The sequence below is a fragment of the Meleagris gallopavo genome, chromosome 2, assembly GCF_000146605.3.
Source record: "Meleagris gallopavo isolate NT-WF06-2002-E0010 breed Aviagen turkey brand Nicholas breeding stock chromosome 2, Turkey_5.1, whole genome shotgun sequence".
NCBI classification, from domain to species: domain Eukaryota; kingdom Metazoa; phylum Chordata; class Aves; order Galliformes; family Phasianidae; genus Meleagris; species Meleagris gallopavo.
The window spans coordinates 99,628,464-99,637,119 of record NC_015012.2 but is presented as its reverse complement, the minus strand read 5'-3'; positions in this window follow the sequence as shown (position 1 = coordinate 99,637,119).

Sequence of the window (8,656 nt, the reverse complement as noted above, 5' to 3'; positions counted from 1 at the left end):
ATAATCACATTATTAATTATACTAGTAGTATAATATGATATCAATATTCATAAAACACAGTGATTGTTAAGTTGTGAGTATAGAAAATAAACTTTCTTCCCTAATAAAATTGCCCAAGACTTTTCAGATTGACTGTGTCTGATTTATGCACACGATTTATTTTGAATGTCTTGAGGAGGAATTCTGTAAATGACAGCTTATAGGGTAAATATCAAAACTATTATCTGGATCTAAGTTTTTAGACTAATAACAGATCTTTTAAGTCTCTAGTGTTGTGGGTTTTTTTTTTCCTCCCTGCTTTGAAATCAATAGAAATGCCAAAGAAATGTAGGCACAACAATCTTTTCCAGAGTAGTAAAAAGAATTTGTAAAAATATTGTACATTCATAACACTCATTAACCATATATCACAGTGAAATGTTAGGTGAACATAAAAGGATTCCATTTTTTAAACAGCAGTGCCAAGTTTATTTCCAAGACTTCTGGTTCAGATTATGTCAAAATACAATTTGTGCATTTGCTGAAAAATTTACTGGGTAAATATCTCGGCATTCCACTTCCAGTCTCTTTTAGGCTTTGTTGCAATAAGTCAATTGTTTGGCTTTCTGAGGAATAGCTCACTATGTTCACTAATTACTTACAGTTGATCTACTTCTTGCTTGAAATGTGTTTCCTTGTGAGGTTCATGACTTGGTTAAGCCAGTGGTTGGGAGCCCATGACTTAATCAAGGAAGGGAACAAACCAGGCACAAAGAAAATACTAGAAGCAAGGACATCACTGAAAAAGGCTCATTATAACCCTGCTGGACATTAGTACTGAAAGATACTGGGACGACAGAAGCTTGACAATTCTCATTTGGTTCTTATAAGAGTTGTGGGATCTCTTACATGTGAGATTTTCTTAGCCATCCAGCATATGCTCAAGAATTCATGGGCTAAAGTGGCACAAGGACACGTGTTGGCATCACTCACCCTAAGCATGTTTCCAACAATTCTTGTAGAATTTTAGAAGTTTTACTAACAGGGGAAGGGTTAACTCTGTGCACTAGCTTCAGGCCAAATCTTTCACTTAATTAAATGAAGTACCAGTTTACATTAGTCATGGATCCCCTCTCCAGTCTTTGCTAATTTGTGAGAAAGCCACTAGTATGTACATATGTATATAAAAACCCCTGTCAAGAGGTCAGTACTTATCAGTGAAGTATCATATCCTTTTTCTTTCTAATTTTCTCTCAATCAGAACTATGTTGAAGACTTCTTCACTTTAAACCTATGCAATCCATAATCTGTTCCTTTAATGACTGACTTATCTTTATGTTCAAAGTCAATTTATGCTTCTTGTGCATGAGAAAATATTTCTGCACAATGTCATAAAAAAAAAAATCTCAGCGATTTGAAGTCATTCATTATTGCTGTGATGAAAACTGCCATCTAATAGCAGCTTGTCAGGTAGCGATTTGTTAATATTGATTGTCTGAAAATTATTCTTACATAAAATCCCAAGTAAAACGTGCTGTGACTCTTATAGTCTTGCCTTCCTCTCTCACATTTTTAGGCCTCCCATTTCTCTTTTCCACACTTCTGACTGTTTTGAATTCCATTTGATTTTTCTGTTAACATGGGGGTTATTAATTGTCATATATATATAGTAACCAGCAACTAACGCATTGCTGTCAAAACTCTGCTGAAGCCACGGCAGTCATATCAATGAATTCATAATGCAGAGAGATGTCTGGATGGTTTTAAAATGCTAATCACCAGTTTGCAGTTGCTCTAGTATGAAAGTGTAGATCGAAGAGCACAGAGCTCAGAGAGACTCTGAGATTATGTTTATAGTGACAAGTTCTAGGACCCAGGCCCAGGTACCAGAAATATTTTTTCTTGATTGTTAGGGCACATATTTTGTCAGCCTGCCTGCCATTCTCCAAAAATAAATGCCTATCACAGTTCACAGTGGTCAGTATATCTTGTTTGTTTTTAGTGGTCAGAGATTTTAATACCATGGATTAGCTAGACTGCACAACTTGGTCTCCATGTCAGAGGACAAGGCCTGGCACTGTTAAACTACAAGTACAGACACAGCTATAAGACGTGTAATTAGATCCAGTGAATCTGTGTTGCAGTTGATGCTGTGTGAGGGAACTGTAAAGCACAGATGACTGGTGTTGGTACAATTCAGCAAGTCCGGCTTTCTCCCTGTCACCATATCACTGACGCATGTTCAACACAGTATGATTCTAAATCTCCAGGTTAATATTATCACAATGAAAATTAAGTTCTAGTGGACGTATCTTTTTTCCTACTTTGTGTAATGAAAAAAGCTGTCCAAAGTCAGGATAGCAACTAAACATGAATTACCTACTATGTGGGATGGATGTTCTTGATTGCCATTTTGCTAGGGAAGGTTCAGCATCAAGTATTAGAATGCAGAAGCAAAGAGTTCATTTATGGGACCTCCTACAGGCAACAGGAGTGGTATAAAAACCATTTTGCAAAAGAAATATCTTTCAATCTCTGACAAAACAGATTTCACATAGGTTGGCCTGTTTACATTCCATCTGAAAAAAGAAAAGAATGCCAGATCCAGGAAGGGAATATAACTCACGTACCTCGGTAAGTGCCCAGGATGCAGCATGCCATGCTGCATGATCATGTAGAATCAGTATGTGGAGCTGCCTAACATATATGTCTGCAGAAGATCTGACAAATGATTTAAACAAAGTAGTTTAACCTCAAAAAGACATTTCTTTGTCTTGACCACATTTGGATTAAGGAGGTATCTTCACAGAAATAATTTTAAAACATTTTTACAGCCAACCTGCAGAACCTATTGGCCTCTTACTTTGTTTCTTTAATGAAACATTCTTTTTTTGTTTTTCAAGTGTAGGAGAGATAGGGTTAGTTATTTACAACAGCTATGCTGGAAGTTGGGAGAAACTTCATTGAAGCTGGTAGGTGTGGGAGCAGCCTTTTATTCTAAAGTATATCAATGGAGCCAAACAGCTGAAACAATAATCATCTAAATTTTAAGTAAACACAAAGGCATACTGTAAAAGGGGTTCTCTTTGGATTAATAGCATACATGAGGACAGAGGTTAGAACTGATGGCTGCTGTGCATGGAAGAGACACACTATACAAAAAAAGGTGAAGGAGCTAGAGGTCTTAAAGTTCTGAGATGAAAATTAAAATTAGTCGACAATACCCAGAGCAGCTTTAATATTTACAAATACTTAAGACTAAAACTATTAAAAAAAAAAAAGCTTTGCTTGTTTGTTTGCTTGCTTACTTTAAATGACCTTTTACTTCTCTTCTGCTCAGACAAAGGCATGAAGGAACAGGATTTCCTCATGCTCAGAAGAATGAACATTCTTTTTCTTGTACCAAAGTCTTATTTTTGTATCAGTATGTGAAGTTTCATTTAATCCAGAGGATGAAAACTAAGTTGGTAACAGGGCTGGATGGCACTAGGAGAGGCTGTGGACACTCGGGTTGCCTGGTCTGGAGAAAATGAGGCTGAAAGGTGACCTTTCTGCTCTTGGTAACCAGTGATAACAGTACAAAGTTGCACAAGCACTGGATTCAGATCAGATATAGGAAAAATGTATTTACTGTGCATGTGGTCAAAGACTGGAACAGCCTTCCTAGCAAGATGGTTGGTGCGCCATAGATGTCAGTGGTCGAAAGGTGCTTAGACGATGCCTTCAGTAACATAATTAAACTTCGGTTGACTCTGAAGTAGTCAGGCTGTTCAACTCAACTTCCATCTCTGAAGGTCCCTTCTAAATAAATGATTTTGTTTCTAAATCTGATTTTGTATTTGCACATATCTCACTGATTCATTTATGTTTAGAGAAGAAAATGGTTAGAAAGAATTTGGGTAACAAACATAAAGGAATGTTTCATTCTAAATGATTTTTCATTTCTAAATGAACTTTATCTGATGTAATAAAAAATGTTGAAGGGAAATATCTGTGTTATCAAAAACAACATTTCAACCGACTCAAACCATTTTTGTTATGACTGCCTGCAGAGCAATTGAAATAAAAGCATAGTTTGGAATGGAAGAATTTATAAAAGTAGATTCCCAAATTCCTACTTCACTCAGAATGATAGTGATTCATCTTCAGTAAAAAGGGAATTACAGATATCTACATAGTCATGTTCATAAGGTACCCAGATTGCATAACATTTGAATTTTCCACCTCTTCTTTTTTTCATTTTTTTTTGCAGTCACAATGAATCCAAAGAATAATTGCTCTATTTGTTTTCCCTTCCTGAATCATACCAAGGGACTTTAGTAGAGACTTAAAATCAGATATTTCTGTCTAGTGATATCCTTCTGCTTAATATTCTAACAGTGCAGGCATGACCTGTATATTGCAATAGAATTGTCATTGCTCTGAAGCACTCTGTTAGTAAGGATGTGAGATTTAAAAAACATACATGACTATAGTTGGTATGTAATCCTCGGTAGCAACAAGTGTCTTCCATCAACATCACAATACCATTGTGATCTGAGATGACAAACAAATGCATGGCCTGAACAACTTACAGTGCCTCCGAGAAATTCATGCTGATCCCAATGTCCAGAGATAGCCAAAGACTCAAATGAACTCCTGATAAAGTGTTGCTCCTGTAAAAGCAAAATGCATCCCCCCCCCCCCTCACCCACCCACACCCACATATACTCTCACACTCTCACACTCACATATATAACAACATCTCAAATCACATGCAAAAAGATCAGATCTATCCAACAAAAAAAGCCAGTGCAGTGCCTGGAGTTTCTCTTTTCTCCCAGGTCCTTTCCAATAATACTTGGCTCACATTCAGCATGTTACAGGGCTCCCAAGCCTCTTTCCCAGATATATCTGTCTTGTCTCTCTGGGTAAAAGAAACTTATTTCTGGCTCTCTGTCAAGCTCCCCACAACCTTATATTACCAAACAACAATGTTGAAGGCAGGAATGCATACTTTTGCTTTGATTTCCACTGAGAATCATAATTCTTCTCTGCTTTTCTCTCCCCTCCTCCCCTCCCTTTTAGGTGACAGATGGCTCTCTAGAAGTCACCCATCTCTTCATTTTGACCTTCTGTTCACCTCCTCCATTTTTTTCCTCTGCCCTGGCCAATTCCAATTTGGGTAATTATTCTGTCTACAGTACGTAAAATTCTCTCTTTTGTTTTAGTCAAAGATAATATCCTTCTCCTTCTGTTCTTAGCTGTAAGGCTATGCCTTGATAAATCATTACCGTGGTTTACCCCAAAAGGGAAAGAGTGAGTGATTGAGGACTGATATCTTTTTATAAAGCCATTGCAGTGTTTAGGGATCCTTTGGGCTGAGTAGTGTGATATTATTAGTTCTTAATCCCTAGATGACTTGCATTACAAGTATTATTCCTTCTATTATACAGCTTTTTAACGAGTGCCTATTTATTAAAATGAATTAACACTAAAGATATGCAAACCTTTGCCTGTGGAAAAATGAAAATAGCCATAGCTTTGGAAATGTTTTAACAAACTGAAATTCTAGCTGTTCTAAATACAGCATAGAAGGAATCCAAACTATCATTTTTTTCCTCTTTTTATCTCAAAGTGTGCATTTAGATACATGTATTTGTATTCTTACTACAAAGAAGGAGTTACACGGACAAAAGAAGATGTAATTGCCCTTCTCTTTAGGTTTCATCTTTTCTTCAAACTTGAGTCCATCTTAAATAGTACTAGGGATCTTATTATACACATCAAGTCATCAAGTCATTCCTTGGATTGAAGTACTTTGTAAATGAGGACAGCTGTTTGCTATGAAGAACCCGTTGTTATTTTTGAAACAGATGCTTTGATTTGTTGGAAAGAACTAATATGTGCTGATTTTAGCCCCAATCCAGTATGACACACAAGCATGTGCTTAAATCTTTCGTTTCTCAGGAAAGCACTTTTACATATGTTAAAAATTAAGAATGTGCTTAAGTGCTTTGCTTAATGGGGATGATCTTGAGCATATTTTTAAGTGCAGTGTTGAATCAAGGCCAGAATGCCCAACCTTAGTTACTGAGGATTTTGCTATCTTTTTACTACTTTGAGAAGTTCAAACAACATAGCAATGCTTTATTTCATGTCCTTTGCAAAGGAGGCAATTTTAGAGTTGACAAGAATAAAGAGTTCATACCATCTTGCAAGCCAAGTAGTGGGGAGAATGGGAAAGCCTGCATAAAATCATCAGGCTTCTCACAGTGGTAAGCATGTGAGATTTGATTCCATCTGTGGCTGCTCTTGAATAACTATGAATCTGTTTCAGATCTCAGCTGGCTCTTCTGATAACAAGGGCTTCTACCTTTTGACCTGCTTCACAACATGATGCTGGAAAAATGTCATTTGTCACATAGGCTGCTATCTACATGCATGCCCATGCATTCCTCTTTGCAAATGTATATAGCAGAGAAGAAGATTTCACTCAGATCTTTAATGTTAAGATATCAAGCAATTGTGTGGTTGTGGTAACAGATCTATGCCCAGGTAGAGGCTGGTAATGAGTGGTGTCTGCCAAGTCTGTTTTGGGATTGATGCACTTTAGCAACTGTATCAATGACATGGATGGTGGTACTGAGTGCACATTCAGCAAATTGGCTGATGACACCAAAATGAGTGGTGCAGTTGATACAATAGAAGTAAGGGACACTATCCAGAAGGACATGAACAGGCTTGAAAAGTGGGCCCACATGAACAAAATGAGGTTCAGCATGGCCAAGTGTAGGGTATTGCACTTAAATCTAGGCAGTCTCAGTTACGAATAAACTTTGGCAGAAGAACTCACTGAGAACAGCCCTGCAAAGAAGGACATGGGTGTTCTAGAGGATGAAAACCTGGACATGAGCCAGCAGTGTGCTCTTGCAGTCTGCAAGGCCATCAGTATCCTGGATTGCATCAATGGGGTGGCAGCAGGGAAAGGGACAGGACTGTCCCTCTCAACTCTGTCCTCGTGAGGCCCCATCTGGAGGACTGTGTCCAAGTCTGGAACCTCCAGTATGGGAAGGATGTGGAATTGTTGGGAGTGGGTCTAGAGGAAGACCAGGAAGATGATCAAGGCACTGGAGCCCCTCTTGTAAAGACAGGCTGAGGAAGCTGGGCTTGTTCAGCGTGGAGAAGAGAAGGCTCTGGGGAGAAATCAATGCAGCCTGAAGTACTTGAAGGGAGCTTAGAAGCAGAAGGAGGAGGAGAGACTTTTTACATGGTCTGATATTGACCAAGAGAGAATGGATTTAAACTAAAAGAGTGGAGATTTAGATTATATGTTGGGGGAAATTTTTCACTCAGATGGTGGTGAGGCACTGCCACTGCTGCCCAAAGAAACTTTGGATGCCCCATCCCTGGAGATGTTTAAAGCCAGGTTTGGTGGGGCCCTGGGCAGCCTGATCTGGTGGGTGACAACCCTGTCCATGGCATGGGATTGGAACTAGATGAGCTTTAAGATCCCTTCCACCCTAAGCTATTCTATGATTCTATACCATAGTTCATCATTTTCCAGGATGATTTGGTCAATGCTTTGACAATCTCTTTCTTGGGAAAACCTAGCATACCACGTTCCATATTCTTTTCTTTTTTCTCTTTTTTGGGGGGGATCGGGGACGTTTCTGTAAAACACATCCACAGCCATGCAACTCATTATTATGCAACTCATGTTATAAATTTCCAGATAGAGTAAATAAGAAAAGTGCTTTTTGCACTTTAACAGTTCTTAAAAATGAGAGAAGATTGACAAATTTTACTAAAATCCACTTTAACTTCAACATAGGGGCCTGAATACTTGGACTATTCAGAAATAAATAACTAATATAAAATTTTGGTGATTTCATTTCCTTGTTTTAGGAGAAGAAAATAACACAAACAAAACAAGCAAACAAACTTTTCAAAGTATATTTCTCATCAGAACAGTAGCAATGCAAATATGATATGTGAAAGATCCTGACCTGCTCAGCTCCGTCTTCAAATCACATCTGCTTATTTCATCAAGATGAACTATCTTCTGTTGTCTGCAGCAGAAAGGCAATGAATCTATGGCAGAGCAAGATGGATTCCATTCTGCTTCATGTATCATCAAAGATGCCTGCTATTTTCTGATTACTGAACCATTCTATTAATTTTTATGATGAAAGGATGAGGAGAAAGAACAAAGCTTGTGTCTTGTGTCTTAGCTTGAGTTTTCAGTGTTGCCTGTCATACATTCATCTATACACATTCATGCATAAAAGTATAATTGCCACTTAACTAATGGAAAATGTACTCATTATTTTCCACATTGCCTCAAGTTCATTGTATGTTCTGCTGTTTCTTCCACTATCCTCATCTTTACTCATATTTTGCTAATAATATACATCCATTTTTTTATTGATACATCATGAAAATCAGGAAAAGAAGTAATTATAAAGATCAGTTACACTTAATGGTTTGATGATGGAAATATACATTCAGAGATCAAATTAACTACAAAGCCATGCTCAAAATATTTTAAAGCAATGGACCCACTGCAAAAAAAGCCTGCTTTTGTAATCACTAGAAAAACTACTAGCAGCAGTACTGTTTAAAAACATCAAAGAACTATTGTCATCTTCTTCTCTACCTCTTTAAAGGAAGGGATTAGTTGAGAGGCAGTTCAAAG